Source organism: Bos taurus, chromosome 10, assembly GCF_002263795.3.
Source record: "Bos taurus isolate L1 Dominette 01449 registration number 42190680 breed Hereford chromosome 10, ARS-UCD2.0, whole genome shotgun sequence".
Classification (NCBI taxonomy): domain Eukaryota; kingdom Metazoa; phylum Chordata; class Mammalia; order Artiodactyla; family Bovidae; genus Bos; species Bos taurus.
In genome coordinates this window covers 79,353,867-79,368,720 of record NC_037337.1, presented here as the reverse complement: position 1 = coordinate 79,368,720, position 14,854 = coordinate 79,353,867, and the positions used below count along the sequence as shown (strand labels likewise).

General features: G+C 51.0%; 1 protein-coding gene across 10 annotated transcripts in view; it reads left to right on the top strand.

Moving 5' to 3' along the window:
- Window positions 1–14,854, top strand: part of TMEM229B (transmembrane protein 229B) — a 42,270-nt gene that overhangs the window by 19,536 nt on the left and 7,880 nt on the right. For 4 of the 10 annotated variants that reach the window (XM_005212008.5, XM_024997686.2, XM_024997685.2 and 1 more), the window contains exons 2-4: window positions 9,107–9,288; window positions 13,506–13,574; window positions 13,787–13,941. The gene's annotated coding sequence lies outside the window, so the exon portion shown is untranslated. 10 annotated transcript variants of the gene reach the window in all.

The following is a 14,854-nucleotide window of genomic DNA, read 5'->3' as shown; positions in this document are numbered from 1 at the left end:
AGAGCGTGGATGGAGCAACTGGGGGATGGCAAGTTATGCACCAGCCTGGATGGGGCCAAGGGTTGCTGTAGGTGGCAGGATCTACCCCTTACTGACCACCTACCTCATACCAGGCATTAAAAAAAAAAAACTTTTCTGATTCTACAGGTGATACATGTGTGGTGTAAGAAGCTTAGAAAAGTAGAGCTATACAAAGAAAATTTTTAATGAAGTCACTCTGTTCTTTCATCCAGAGATAACCAGTTAACCGTGGTGTGGTTCCTTCATTTCTGAGATCTTTGACATTCTTCTGGCAATGGCTCATTTGGGTTCATAGATTCAGGAGCCCTTCTTGTCCCTCAGAGGATATTACTCACACTGTGACAAATGTTTCAGTCTATTGACTTTATTAATTTTGTTTTCTAGCTAGAACTTGTGTTCTCTAATTTGGTGCTTCTTTGGATGTTTGGGTTTTTGTCAAACGTTTGGTGAGTCTTGGCTGTGTTTCTCTCTCTGTATTTTGACGTTTTCAGTCACCTCTGTATGAATCCCAATTACATGCTCTCCAGCCAGCCACCACTGTTTGGGGACAGGAGGGTGGGATGTACCTGCTGGGGATGCAGGAGCTGTCTAGGTGTCCCTTTGCCTCAGTGCCCTAATGTCCCTGGTGGAGGGATACCTGGGTGGAGATGTGGGGCAAGGGCTGCTTGCCTGGCCGCTCCAGATCCCATGACCAACCACTCAGGGCCTCTCCTGGACCCCTAATCTGCTTGCTCCAAACTTGGAGCTCCCAGAGCCATTCCCCCAAATGTAGAATCCTTAGCCACCCTGTTGGGGTTCAAATCCTAGTGCTGGGACTTACTAGCACTATGACCTTGGGAAAGCTATGTAACTCTGGGTCTTATTTGTAAAGTGGGGAAAATAATAGTCTCTGTCTCAAAGGATTTTTGTGAGGGTTCAATGAGATATATTCATACAGCATATATATGTGCTGTATGAATGTCAGTTATTATTTTTCATGGTTTTATTTGGGGGGGGATTGTGGTTTCTCTATCAGTTTATTCTCATTTGCTTCCATCTTCGAGGATAGAATTCCCTCTTGTTTTTTGGTGCTCTAATGGATTTATTCTTCTTGGAAAATGTCTTTTCTGTCATTTTCAAGGGCCTTGTGGGAGGTACATAGTTGCCCCTGGTCTGCCATCTTGATACAGTGATACATTTCCTTCAAACCTTCTTCAGTGAGTGTCTTACTATGATCATCTGTAATATGTGCATGAAGGCATCCATTGCCATCTCTCTCTGCTCACCAGGAGCCTGACCCAGGGCAGGACTTGCACCTGGTCTGGGATCCTGGATGCTGACTCTGCCTTGTGCGGGCCTGGGAGGCGATGAGTCCTCTTCTGGGCCTTCCACAGGCTGGTTTGAGGCTGTCCTAATGAATGTAATGGGTCCTCTGCTTCCTTTGTCAAAAGGAATGTTAATTATTTTCAGCAGTCTAATTACGTGGCTAATGAGAGCCTGACTGAGATAACATTCCCTTTAATTACTCTTGCCTAAGTGCTGTTTGGAACCATATTTGAACGTGTTGCAAGGCTCGGTGCTTTCACAGTGGATGGAGCTGTCTGGGAGAAGCTGGTCCAGAGGGACCAGGGTTGCATGGCTGAAGGCCCACAGAGGAAGCACCTGGCTGCAGGCAGCGCCCAGCCTCGTGTATGACGGCCTTTCCTCTGGGCCATTACCTAAAGGGATGATCAGATCAGGTCATGTACAGAGCAAACAGCACCCACCACAGCTCCTCCTGAACAGCTCATTGCTCAGTCTTCCCCCCAGTGCACCTGCCCTTCAGGATCCTCTTGGCCAAGCCTCTCACTCTTGGGGGACCTGCCCCCTGCCTTTTCTCCCATCCAGTACTTGGATTTTGAGTTCCTACTGTATGTCAAGTTTTATCTAGGACATGAGGATGCAAAGATAAGGAACCCATGGTCCAGATGTCTTTCCAAAACCAAAAATTTGATCACACCCTTCTCCTCTTTGCCCAGGAGCAATGTCACATGTCTGTATTCTGACCCCTACCCCCTTCCAGGGTCTATCTTCTATACCATGACCTTCCTTTGGTTCTGATGTGTTCTAAGGTGTCTTTCAATAACTGGGCCTTCATGGGCAGATCCATGGAAGGCATCTCTCCCAAGCCCCTGGGTGGGCTTGAGTAGGCTGGAAGGGGCAGGTCATATGAGATTGTTTGCTGTAAGAATGAAAGGGCAGCTGTAGGTGGCCTGTTGCCATAGGAGAATTAAGTGCCCTGACTCCTGTCCACACATCCGCATCTTTCATGAGTGATGGAGGGGAAATGCTGATGAAAACCTTGGTCCTCCCATTTTCCAGCTGTCATTAAACCTCTGAGCCTCCCTTGCCTCCTGAGTCAATCCACGTCATGGGCTTATGGAGGGGACCCACGAGACAACCTGTGTGGCAACTGGCCAGCATGTAGAGGGTACTCAATAAATGGTTTGAAGTATTTTTTAAAAAACACTCCAAGCAGCAGCCCCTACACTGAGTTACAGCCAAAGATGCAAGGACGGGTCTCATTCACCAATGGCCAGGGCCCTCTCCTGGCCTCTTGGATAAAAGTCACTCTTCAGACAGTAGACAGTGACTCTCTTGGAACAAGGGTTCATTCTCCCCAATCTCACAATGGCAGCCTTGGTTGACTAGGTCTGAGTCTGTGGGAGAGAAGGAGGGCAGGGTGTCTGTTCAGAAAACAAAGATTTCCAAGAGCAAGGAAGTGAAGCTCAGCCTTAGGTCTGTAAGTTTGCCAGCCTTTGGTCACCCTTGGTAATTCCGAGAGCAATGTCCAGTGGAACTTTCTGTGATGATGGAAACATTCTACCTCTGCACTGGCCAATATGGTGGACACTTGCCACATATAGCTCTGAGCACTTGAAATGTGGCTTCAGTGACTAAGGAACTGGATTTTTAAATTCTATTCATTTTTAGTTAATTAAAGTTAAAATTTAAATAGCTATATGTAGCTATCAGACTGGCTAGTGCAGTTGTGCAGTTTTCAGAAAATTCATCTCTGAGTACTTCCTTTTCTTGGCTTGGGCCTCATCTCTAGGCTACTAGTTTTCACATGTCCCATTTGGAGAAGATTGTTGAGTGTGCTGTTGGCAAAGGCCAGGTGAGTCAAGGGGCAATGAAAAAATCAGTGACCAGAAGGGCAATTTGGAACCCCCAGAGCTATAGCCATCCTGCTGAGATTCACTGATTGTGCTGGGCATCTGACCTTCTTATTCCGCAGTTCTGCCCCCTTACAGTCTGCAGGGGCCAAAGCCACTGGTTTTCACAGCAGCAGAGTTGGGTAGGTGGTGCTCAGGTACGTGATTCTCATGCCAGCTAGGTACGTTCCAGATGAGGGAAAACCACCTGTGCTGGTCAGAATTTTCTTGATCACAAATGACAGAAAATCTAACAAACTAACTGGAGTAAAAAGGAATATCTACTTTCTCGTTAAGGTGAAACACCTGGACTAGAGAGGATTTGGTAAAGTTACTTAAATTCTTTTGATCAGAGGCAAGAGGAAGTTCTAGGCCATCAGTCAAAGGATTTTGTCTTCCCGTTATTGTTCAATACAATTGCCAAGCAACAGCAGAAGGTTTCACAATTTCCAGCCCCTGACCACAGAAAGAGTCTTCAGTGGGCTGGCTGTATTTACTTGGCACCTGAGCACTTTGCCCTGACCTAGTAGACCTTGTAGGGATCACCAGAGGACTCTGGGGGCAGGGAACGTCAGACCCCTAATTACACGAAGCTTGTTTAGCTTGTTTCTGCCTCAGGATCTTTGCACTTCTGTTCCCTTTGCCTGGAATGCTTTTCCTGACACCCTTTGCAAAGCTTCTCTGCATCTTTCTGACCTATGCCCGATGCTAGCTCCTTAGAGAAGCTTAAGACTCACCCTCCAGCATCTAGTTTCTTTCTGTCCCCTACCAGGCCTTTTCCCTTCTTCATGGCCTGATATCAGACATTACAGCATGTGCTGGCTGGCTTCTTTATTGTCTGTCTCCCCACAGAGCCGCGAGCATCAAGGGGGCAGGAACCTTGCCTTGTTCACAGTGGGTGCAGTGCCTGGCCTTCAGCAGGTGCTTGGTCAATATTTGTTGACTGCTGGAATACGACACCTCTGATGAAGAAACCAGCCTCCACAGGACTTCTTGGACCCAGTCCCCTGGTTGTTTAGAAATCTCCGGGGGTGGCTTGGCTGCAGAAGGCTGTGAAAAGTAGGGCACTGGGTGTCACGCTGTTGACAACGTCCAGACTTGTCCTTGCCCTGGGCTTCTTCTGCCTCCGCTGGGGAGGTGATGAAGGGGCAGGGTCTCCATTGCTCCAGAGGTAGGGTGTGGTGGATTTACCTGTGGGAACTCCTAAGGATGTGAGCAGTAATAGGGAGAAACCAGAGAGATGAATTCCTGCTCAGTGTGTGGGGGAGGCTGTGAGGCCACTGTCGTCTCTTCCTCTCCAGCTGACAGCAGGAACCTTGCTGGGGTCACATGATGAGGATCCCAGGCCCCTCAGCTGCCACCCGGTGGGATCTGCATAGGGGATTATTGGCAGAGGGGAGGGGAGGCAGCTCTGTACAGTAACATACACCTCACTCTGGGACGGCGGCCAGGCAGCTAATTAGAGAGCCCAGCAGCTGTCCAGCCTTTCAGGCAGTGAGCAGCAGCCACCCAGTGCCAGGGGGCGGGATGGGAGGGAAGGCAAGGAGCGCAGGGTCAGAGACCACTCTCTAAGGTGTAGGGGGATGTGGGCAGGCCGTCAGGGTTGGTTCTGGGGGGAGGAGGGGAGGGGGGACTCAGGGAGAGTGGGCTGGAGAGTGGGGAGGAGGAAGGAAGAAGAAAAGGTTATCAGGACAGGGTGGTCTGCAGGTGAGACAGAAGATGGGGCGGGGGGTGGGTGGTGGTGGTGAGATGTCCAGCAGGCAGGCAGGGAAACCCAAATTCCAAGCCCAGGGTGAGGGGAATGGAGTGGAAGGACATGGCCAGGTGGAGTGGGGAACCCATCCCCTATCTCCACCCTTTCTTCCGCATGCCAGACAGGCCCCAGGGCCTGGGGCTCCTTGCTCCCCAGAGAGAGCTGACCACACTCAGCCTCCCTGCCCCATCCCAGGGGAATTTGGAGTTCCTATTGCATTTGCAGCTGAGCGGTCACTCCTTGATTTGGGAAGTTGCCAAACCCACTTGCGTTCAGGGTTGGTCTTACTACAGGACAAGTAAAAGCAGTTGTTCTGGGTCGAAAGGGAAGAACTGGGGAGGATATGCATAACCAGAGCAAACTCCAGTGGGTCTCTGAGGCATCTTCTCTTTACTTTATGGGCACCTGAGTGAGGGAATCTGTGGAAGAGAATAGGAAAGAAAAAGGCATAGTGTTTGCTTGCCGCTTCCTGGTTTCAGTCTTAGGTTCTGAGCCATGGAGAAGGGTTGTGGGGGAGGGTAGATTGGATTTTGAGGTTCTAGTCGGAGAAGCAGAGATTCAATCCTGCAAGCCCAGCTTACCCTAAATAGTTACAGGGGAGGAGAGAGAGCATTGCGGTGGGAATTTCCTGCCAGCAGCTGCTGGTTAAACCTCTTTGGGAGATGAATCCTACGTATATGAAAACTGGATGCGCCTTTTGAGAGTGCCAGCACATTGTAGAAATAACAGAATAGGCGTTGGTATTCTCTGACTTGAACCTGAGCTTGGCCTCTCACCTACGTGAGAGCCTGCAGTGTCTCCCAGGATGCCTAGGACGCGCTGTTCCAGCTCCATCTCTCCTCTCACATCTTCTGTATGGTCCAGACCCCAGGCACTCACCCCATCTCTCCTCACCTTAGGCTGGGTGATGGCTTTTGGAGGTAGGGGAAAGGATAGCAAGTACCCTTCTTTCTTTCCTCTGCAGAGACAGCCCTGGCCATTGTAAACCAATATTTACATGCGTTGTGGGAAAGAACCCTTCTGTGATGGTGGCCTAAAGATTAGAGAACATACGGGGCTTCTCTGGTGGCTCAGATGGTAAAGAATCTGCTTGCAATGCAGGAGACCCGGCTTCAATCCCTGGGTTGGAAAGATCCCCTGGAGAAGGGAATGGCTACCCACTCCAGTATTCTTGCCTGGAGAATTCCATGGACAGAGGAGCCTAGGGCTACATACAGTCCATGGGGTTGCAAAGAGTCAGACAATGACTGAGTGACTTAACACTTTCAGGCATCATTATGTTTGATTAGTAACACTGGATGTTTCAATCACCCAATAATTTAGCTGGAGCTTTCTCTACCTTGCCTGTCCCTCCATCCAACAGAAGTTCCATGGATTCAAGGGATTCACCATGTGAAGGGGGAAACAGACACTGAATCGTTTTAAGATGGGACCATATGTTTCAATGAGAGGATGTTCAATGCCCTGTAGAAACATCCGTGATAGAATAACTGGGGGACTGTGGGCGGATGTTGTCAAAAGAATGAAGAGGGGCAGGATCTCAAAGGAGGTGTGGGTGTGATGGGCTGCGGAGGAGGGCAGTTAGAGAGAGCTTGAACTTGAACGTGGTCTCTACTCCTTCAAGCTTCTGGGGCATCTGGTTGGGTTGAAGGAGAAGCTAGACAGACAGACTCAGCTGTATGTTTTCGAGTAAGCGGCTTACAGAACAGACTAAGTAGATTACACTCAATGAAGGAGGAGCATGTGCAGACATGGGCCTTGAGAATGAGACTGGGGTGGGAAGCAACTGGAAGGAATGCCGTGTGGAGAGAGGGGTGACTCTGGAGCCCTAGGACCAGGGTTTGAATCAAGTGTGTGGATTTGGCTTAATCGCTTAATGTCCTGAAACTCAGTATTTTCATCTTTAAAACACAGCAGGGTTGTGGACAGGGTGGGAGGTAGACTAATTCCTGCCTTCCCTGCAGGAGTTTGGGGAAGAATCATGAGAGATGATACACTTGAAAAAGTTTAAATTCTACCCCCATGTTAGTTATCTAAGGGCTCTTCGCCCATTCCTCTCTTCCAGAAACTTCTGGTTCAGGTCATGCTGTCCACAAGGGAGCATGCCCTCTATACCCTGGAACCCAGTTGAAGGGCCAGGGAGTGTCGGAGGAGTCTGGGGACAGATGGTGCGCTGCAGGCAGAGGTGGGAGCCCATCACGTCCTTGTGCAGCACCCCCACCTGCCCCTGGCTCCCCAGAGGGAGAGCCTGCAGATGAGGAAGGAGGGGGGCTCCAACCTGAGGAGGGGCCCCAGAGGGACCCCATTTTGACTGCTGCACTTCATCTGGGGCAGCCCCACAGCCAGTGAGAGGCTCCCAGGGCTGACTGCATGCAGGCTGTGCTGCCAGGATGTGGGCTTTGGTTTCTGTTTCTGTTTGGGTTTGACTTGTGCTATCTCTGGGCCTCCTTAGGGCCCAGAGAAGGGGAAGTGCCCGTGAAGGGGACTCAAACTCCCCAGACATTGGGCCATGGTGATGCTGGGGGTGGAGGGCGTGCTGACATGCTGATGACAGGTACATGCCAGGGTGACCCCTGCTCACGGTCTGGCAGGCTGGGAGAAGGGAGTGGGGGGGGCCCTCCTGTTTGTGGAGGAGATGGGGAGGGGCTGAGGCCAGGAGAGCATAGCAACCCACAGCCCCTCACCCCCTCTGTCCTTCATCCTTCAGTTCTCTCAGTGAGAGGCTCTGGGGAGAGATCTGGGGGTGCACACCTTTCCTACCCATAAGTACATGCGCACACAATGAATTTCAGTTCCCCAAGCCCTGCCCTTTCACTTCTCTTGGCTCCCCTCCCTGCTGCCTTGCAGGTTGTCAGCTTTGGAAGCAGAGGCCCAAGTCACCCCTGCTCAGAGAGCCTGGGGGGTGAGTAGAGGGAAGGAGGAGGGGGGCCATGGGCAGCAGCTCAGGTGGTGCTTCTGTGTTCACCCTGCTTGATGTCCACTGGGTATGGTGACAGCTTCCCCCAGTCACATACTGGTCTCAGTTTCTGAGCAGCTGGTCCCTCCTTCTGTAGGGCTGGGTTGGATCTGCGCTCTGTCCTTGGGCTCGTGCAGAAGGGGCAGTGTCCCAGGGATTTTCAGTGGAAGCTTCAGCACCTTCATATTAAAACAAAAATGTTGTTCAGTTGCTCAGTCATGTCCGACTCTTTGTGACCCCATGGACTGCAGCACACCAGGCTTCCCTGTCCTTGAGTATCTCCCAGAGTTTGTTCAAGCTCATGTCCATTGAGCTGATGACGCCATCCAACCATCTCATCCTCTGCTTCCCCCTTCTCCTGCTGCCTTCACTCTTTCCCAGTATCAGGGTCTTTTCCAATGAGTCAGCTCTTCAAATCAGGTGGCCAAAGTATTGGAGCTTCAGCTTCAGCATCAGTCCTTCCAATGAATATTCAGGGTTGATTTCCTTCAGGAAACAAAAATAAATGTTGAAATCTCTACCAAATGGTCAAGTCTTAGGGCTATATTAAAAATATGTGTGTGGCAAGGGATGTTATGAAGTCAGATTTACATTGGCTTGTAGTTAGTTACTGATGTTAATGGGAACAGTCTGGCAATGATAATAAAAACAACAGAATGAATTAAATTTGAGTGAGTGGGGTGCGGGGAGAGTGCTTAGCACACATTGTGTTGGTGTGCTTGTTTTTCCAGTTGTAATTGTGCTTGGCTCCCCAAATGCTAAAAACAAATGTCCTATGTTGTCTGTCTTCTGTGAGGTTCTTGACTGCCCTTGAGAACAGATGTACCCACTACAGGGTGAAGGTGAGAGTGTAATTTGAAGCTAAATTGAAAAGGGAACTGGATTCTAAAATTATATCCCCGCTCAGATTTACAAGTGTGCACACATTCACTCATGGCGCAAGAAGCGCTGAGTCCTAGCCCCCGTGGGAGTCGCCTGGGATCCTTGCCGTGTTCTCATCACCGGATTAACCAGACCTGGGCGAGCAGGATGGCTGGGAGGAGGTGGCTCCAGGAGAAGGCCCGAGGCCTGGGCGTGATGCGCGTCTGGTGCTGAGCCAGTGCCTGGAGTTGTCATGTTTGCCTTGAGGTCGCCTCTCTGACCAGCCTGGTAGCTCAGATCTGGAGCAGTTTAAGCTGATGAACTCCTCCTCTTTAATTCCAGGGATAAATGGAAGCCACCCACCCAGTAGCCAAGGATCAGCTGAGCCCTGGGGCTAATGCTTGCTCACACTGTTGAGAATGGCACTGCGGCCCAGCCAGGCACCGGGACAAAGGTTAACCCGGGACACTCGTGGCCAGTGATCCTGATGTCTATTCAGAGCCGCGCACTCAAGGGTGTGATAAGTGAGTATGTTACTGGCTCCCAGGGGAATCACTGGCCCTTCCTGCCTCAGCAGCACGAGCACACGTCTGGAGATTCCACTTCTGAGCCTGCTTCCCATCCCAGGGCCTGTCACAGGGTTATGGTTTTGGAATGAGAGGGGGTTTTCCAGCAGTTTCAGGCCATATCACATGCTCGAGCCATCTTACAGCTACATGGCTTCTAAAAGCCAGGCCAGAGCCAGTTGAGCTAAGTGATGGGAGACACCCAGCCCTCAGGAGATGGCAACTCCTCCAATTCTCGTTCTCATCTGTAGTCTCATGAATGCGTTGGGCCCTGGGCTTCACCTCTGTGCAGTGGGAACTGGATCTTACCTAGGTTTCCAGACTCTGCCCAGAAGCCATGAGTGGATCATGTGGCTTGGGTAGGGCATCGGGCACTAGATGGGGAGGGATTTGTGGCGTCTTGGCTGCCATAAATTTCATCAAGAGGAGCAAGTCCTCCACTGCTTCTCAGTGTTTCAGCCACATCTCCTCCTTAGTCCAGAGGAGCGGCCTCTAGGGTGAGGGTCCTCTGGCTGTGGAGTCTCCTCTGTCCTCACACAGCCTTTCTTTCCAGCCTCAGCCTCTGGCTTTTCATTGATGACACTTTTAAAAATGACAATTGGCTGCTTTACCCAGAGGCTGTCCAGCCTAAAGGCTCATCTGTCTGAATAGGGCAGTCAGTTCCACTGAGGGATTCGGGGCCAGCAGGTCGAGAGCTCCCCAAGAAGGCAGGGCAGGGAGGGCCGGTGCTTTTGCACTCCTGACTGGATAGGCTTCCAGGAGGTGTTGGACTGGTCCATGTGAGCCCAGAGCCCTTAGATTCTACTTAGGAGAGAGGGCACGGGCAACTGGGCACTTCTCGGCTTTAGGTAATTCTTGACTCTACTGCTAGTTGATGGTTTAACATTCAAGGCTAGAATTTACTGTTCAGTCAGCCGAGGCTTACAAAATCAGTTCGTGACTGGACAGTCTTTCAGGAAGGGTGTTACTGTGTTGATTTATAGCCAAAGTGGTGTGAGCAAGCCTGGGCCATGGGAGGGGGTTTGGGGTGGATGGATGGTCGCAGAGGCCACTATAGGAAATGCAGCCACTCAGACAGAGACCTATTCCCTGCATTACACAGAACTCCCCAGAACACCCTAACTCATCAGTCTTAAAACGGCTGTGCCCTGGACTTCCCTGGCAGTCCAGTAGTTAAGACTTCGTGCTTCCATTACAGGGGGTGTGGGTTCGATCCCTGGTTGGGGAACTAAGATCCCACATGCCGTGTGGAGTGGCCAAAAACAAAAACAAAATGGTTATACCCTTTCGTCCAGTGATCCCGCTTCTGGAATCGTTGAGAACTCTTTCGTTAGGAAATAGTCCCAGCAAAGACAAGGGCTGAATTTTCCTGGCACAGGCATAAAAGAGATGTTTCTTGTGGTGTCATTGTCAGAGTGGATATGGAAAACAGTTGTTCTCCCTTTGTTGAGCATCTCAGTTAAGTAAATTATAGTTCCCCACTTGGTGGAATATTATGCAGCCATTATAATGAGGAGGACATGGGAAATATAACAACTTGAAAAAAATGATTATGATGTCATGAGTGAAGTGTCAGGTTACAGGATAAGTACATTACAGTAACTTGTAAAATAAACACATGAGAAAAGATTGCAGAGGGGAGATGATAATGGCTGCTAGTTGCTAGAATTATGAATGCCTTTTCTATGATGCATGAATTTGTTTCTTTTAAAATGAAATTAAATCTGGATGCATACACACCATACCTTTAAAAGTGATTTTCTCTAAGACGTGGGAAGATGGGGGACTTCTGCTTTCTACGTCATTCCTTTCTGTCATGTTTAAATTTCAACTGTGAGCACATGTCATTTTTGTAATTGGGAAAATGACTTTAAAATGCTAGAAATAAAAAAAAATTTTAAAGGCTATATTTCCCAAGAAAGAGTTGAAGAGAAAGGCTGAGCTGGTTAACTTTTTATACCTGCTCCTAAACAGGACCTAAACCTGTTTGAGCCCATTCACTCATCATCAACTCATTCATTCACAGATAAAGCCAGTGGATCTCACTGCCGGGCACTGTTCTAGGCACTGGTTACCCAGGAATGAACAAAGCAGAGCCCCGCCCTTGTGGAACTTTCCTTCTAATTGGGAGAGACAGACAGTGAACAAGTAGCAAAATAGCAGAAACTGAAAGTGCTGTGACTAAAATGGCATGCCGTGAGTGAGGGGAAGGCTGCTTTGCATCAGAGATCAGAGAATCCTCTGAGGGGTAATGGATGAGCTGAGATCTGAATGACAACAGAGAGGCAGCCTCAGGAGGTCTGGGAAGGGGGGTCCTGCAGCCTGCAGGCACCACCCGCAGGCTGTCCATTGCTGCCTGAGCCCTGGTGAGCCTCTGTGCCACCCTGACTTTATGCCCCAGGCCCACTTGCCACCCCCCCCGCACCTGCCAGCTGGGATTTGCTTAGCATCCGAGGCCATCTGAATCCTCCCCTGCCGGCCACTCTGTGTGGATCGGTGTTTCTGATACTCTGGCTGCTGCTGCTCCAGGCACAAGGCTTCTCTGGGCAGCCTCCACTGCTCTTGGCTGGCACTGCCATGGCAGGGCTGGGGCATCTAAGATTCCCGGCAGCACTGGGGTAGGCTGGCAGTCAGGGAAGCTCGGGGTAATATATGTCCTGGTGAGAGGTCTTTGAATGGCACGTGCTGCTGCGATGGTCCTGGGAGGGTCAGCTATGACCCAGGAGGACCTTCACGTAGTTCCTGCCAGAATGCAGCTTCAGAATAGAACCTGGCCTCTCAGGATAGGCTGAGCGCCTTCAGCAGCTCTGACACCAGACCTGAGCTTCACTGATGATCTACCTAGAAGCTCCTGTCCTTCTTGCTTTCCTGTTGTCTCTCCATATACCATCTCAGCCTGCCACAAGCAGAAACTCAGAAAATGTAGTGCCTTAGAGGAGACTGCAGTCAGGCTTAAGGGCCGTGAGGTGCGCTGATCAGGAGGGAAGACTCTGGAGCTGGGTTTGAGTCCCAGCGGACGGCTACCTTGTACAACCGTAAGAACTTGGGCTAATTTTGTAGCCTTTCTCTGCCTCAAATTCCCCATCTGTGAAATGGGCTTGAAGATTATCTGAGTTAACACATGGAAAGTACTGTGAAGAGTGCCTGATTATTACGTGACTTGGGAAGTGGCAGGTGGACCATCCCTGGGAGCTTTCCTGGGGGACACCCACAGCAAGAGAGGGTGGAACTGTACAGCGTTCTGGCCAGCCAGTGACCACAGGTATTTTCCCCCACTTGCTTCCCTTCTGGCCCTGAAGGCCCTCCCTGCCACAGTTTTCCTCTCCTTCAACCTGATGACCACAGGGGAAGCTCAGGACTGTTTGAGAACTTGCATCTGGCACCCAGCTGTCAGGGCACCCACCCACCCTTCACTGACTCCACTCCCCTACCAGGAGACTAGACTCAGGGTTGCTCAAGCCATGCCCCAAATCCCTTGCCCACAGGGGCCCCTGGAAGGCTTGTGCATCTCCCCAGAGCAGTGGTATTAATTACCTTGTTGCCTGGGGATGGGGAGTGAAATTTGGGAAGTAAATGAAGTGAAAGAGCCTGTCTGCATGGAAGGGGAATCCCAGTTTTCTAGCACGATGCTCCACTGGACGAAACTCCCAGAGTCGTTGTGTTGTAGTACCTTAGCTTCTGGGAACAAGATGGGAGTTTTGGGCAAAATGGGAGTTTTGGGCAAAACCAAGAGCAGTCACCCCATCTGGTTTTGCCTCCAGCCCATCTTGGACTTGAATGGTATACTCTTCACTTCTCTCAACTACTCACTCTGCTCTCTGCCACCTAAGGAAAAGCTCAGCAGGTTCTGAGAATAGCAGGTGAGATTCTCCTAGGGAGCCAGGCTCGGAAAGCCAGCCTTCCCCCCTGCCCCACCTGTTTCCTGGGAGGGGTGGCGCCCTGTCCTTGGACACTCTTGGCTCTGGTCCTTTGCGGGAGCTCCTTGTGCCCAGATTCTTTCATCATACACGAGGGCTCTTGTACTTGTGTGCTGTTCCCCCAAATCCTGCTTGTGAAACCATCCACTGCTCTCCAGATTGTTTTCTCAGTCTTGCCCACGCTCTCTGCTGTACTCCGCCCCGAGTTTTCTTTGCCGGGCTGTCCCATCTTTGTGTCACAGTCCTGTTTGTCAGCAGGAGAAAGAAGCAACATCTCACGAGCTGCTGGTTCCTCTTGATGCCATTCTGACTGGGGCAGAACAGGAGGTACTGGAAGGGCCTGGGGCAAAGGGTTCAGGTGGAGGGAGGCCAGGCAGGGATGGGGGGCTGTTGGGCCTAGCAGAGGGAGGGAGAGCTTGTACTAGCTCAAAGTTTAAGCATAGCTCCGGTGATGATTAGAAATGGATTTGGGGAGTGGAGTTCTGAAAATCCTCCCCGGCCACTGGCCGCCTCTAATTTTAGCATCTGTCCCATCACAGTGTGAGCTGCCATCCCGGCTGACGACACTGCCTCACATCCCCGTCCCTGTCCTCACCCCTGCCTTCTGGCCCGGCCAGGACTTCTAGCTTTCCCCATTCATCTTCCGTGGACCAATCTTGGCACAACCTCTCAGACGTGGCCTGACCTCACCTAGGTATGCATTTTTCTCCCGCCCCCAACCTACCTGTATTCTTCCAGGCATGGAAGAGTCTAAAAATGGAATCCAGGTCTTGGGCTCGCCCTGTTCTCTCTCCACCACCATCCTCTTACCCTTTGACAGCTACTCCTTAATCTTGCTTCTGCTCCCTAGGGTTTGGGGGGGTCCATCTCTTCCATGTCACCTGCTTCAGGGTGGGGGTGGGGGCTGCAGCCTCTGATGTGTAACTGGCCAGGAAGCCATTCTTGGCTGCCACAAAAGATGAGACCAAGAGGCAACGAGAGCAGGGTCTTAAAATCAGCATCAAGATGGGGACTGAGCTGAGTGATGTCTCCACCAGTTACATGAGGCTGCTGAAGGACACATCTGAAGAAGCCCCTTCCTTGGGGTCCTGTGGGACAGAGGGGCCAGGGGTACAAGTTCTGGCCAGGTGGAGAGACCTGAGTTCAGGGGACCCTGAGTCAGGTGGGAGGCAGAGTGGTCTCCAGGCCACCTCCGTCCACCCACCTCAGACCACGGACCCCTCCTCGCTCCTCAGTGAGTTTCACTGGAGTCCCAATCTGTTCTGGGCAGAGCTTAGGACCTGTTGGGAGTTCAGGATAAAATGAGAGCTTGAGGAACTGTACAGGAACGCTGGCCTTTTCACTCACATTTCTTTTAAAGCCTGGACCTCACAGGGCTGGTTCTGGGACCGTTCCCCTTCCATCAAACCTCCACAGCCACACAGGAGCTTCCAGCTCCTGTTGACCCTCCTCAGCTGAGTTTCTGTCCTCCTGTGGGCTGTGGTATGATTTTTATTTTCACGAGTAGCTTGGCTGCCTGGGTTGGGGCTCTCGGTGGGGGCAAAGACCTGACTTGCTTGGCATGGAAGGCTGCCCGGCTGCTAGCAAGGACAGGCAGAAAGACCCTG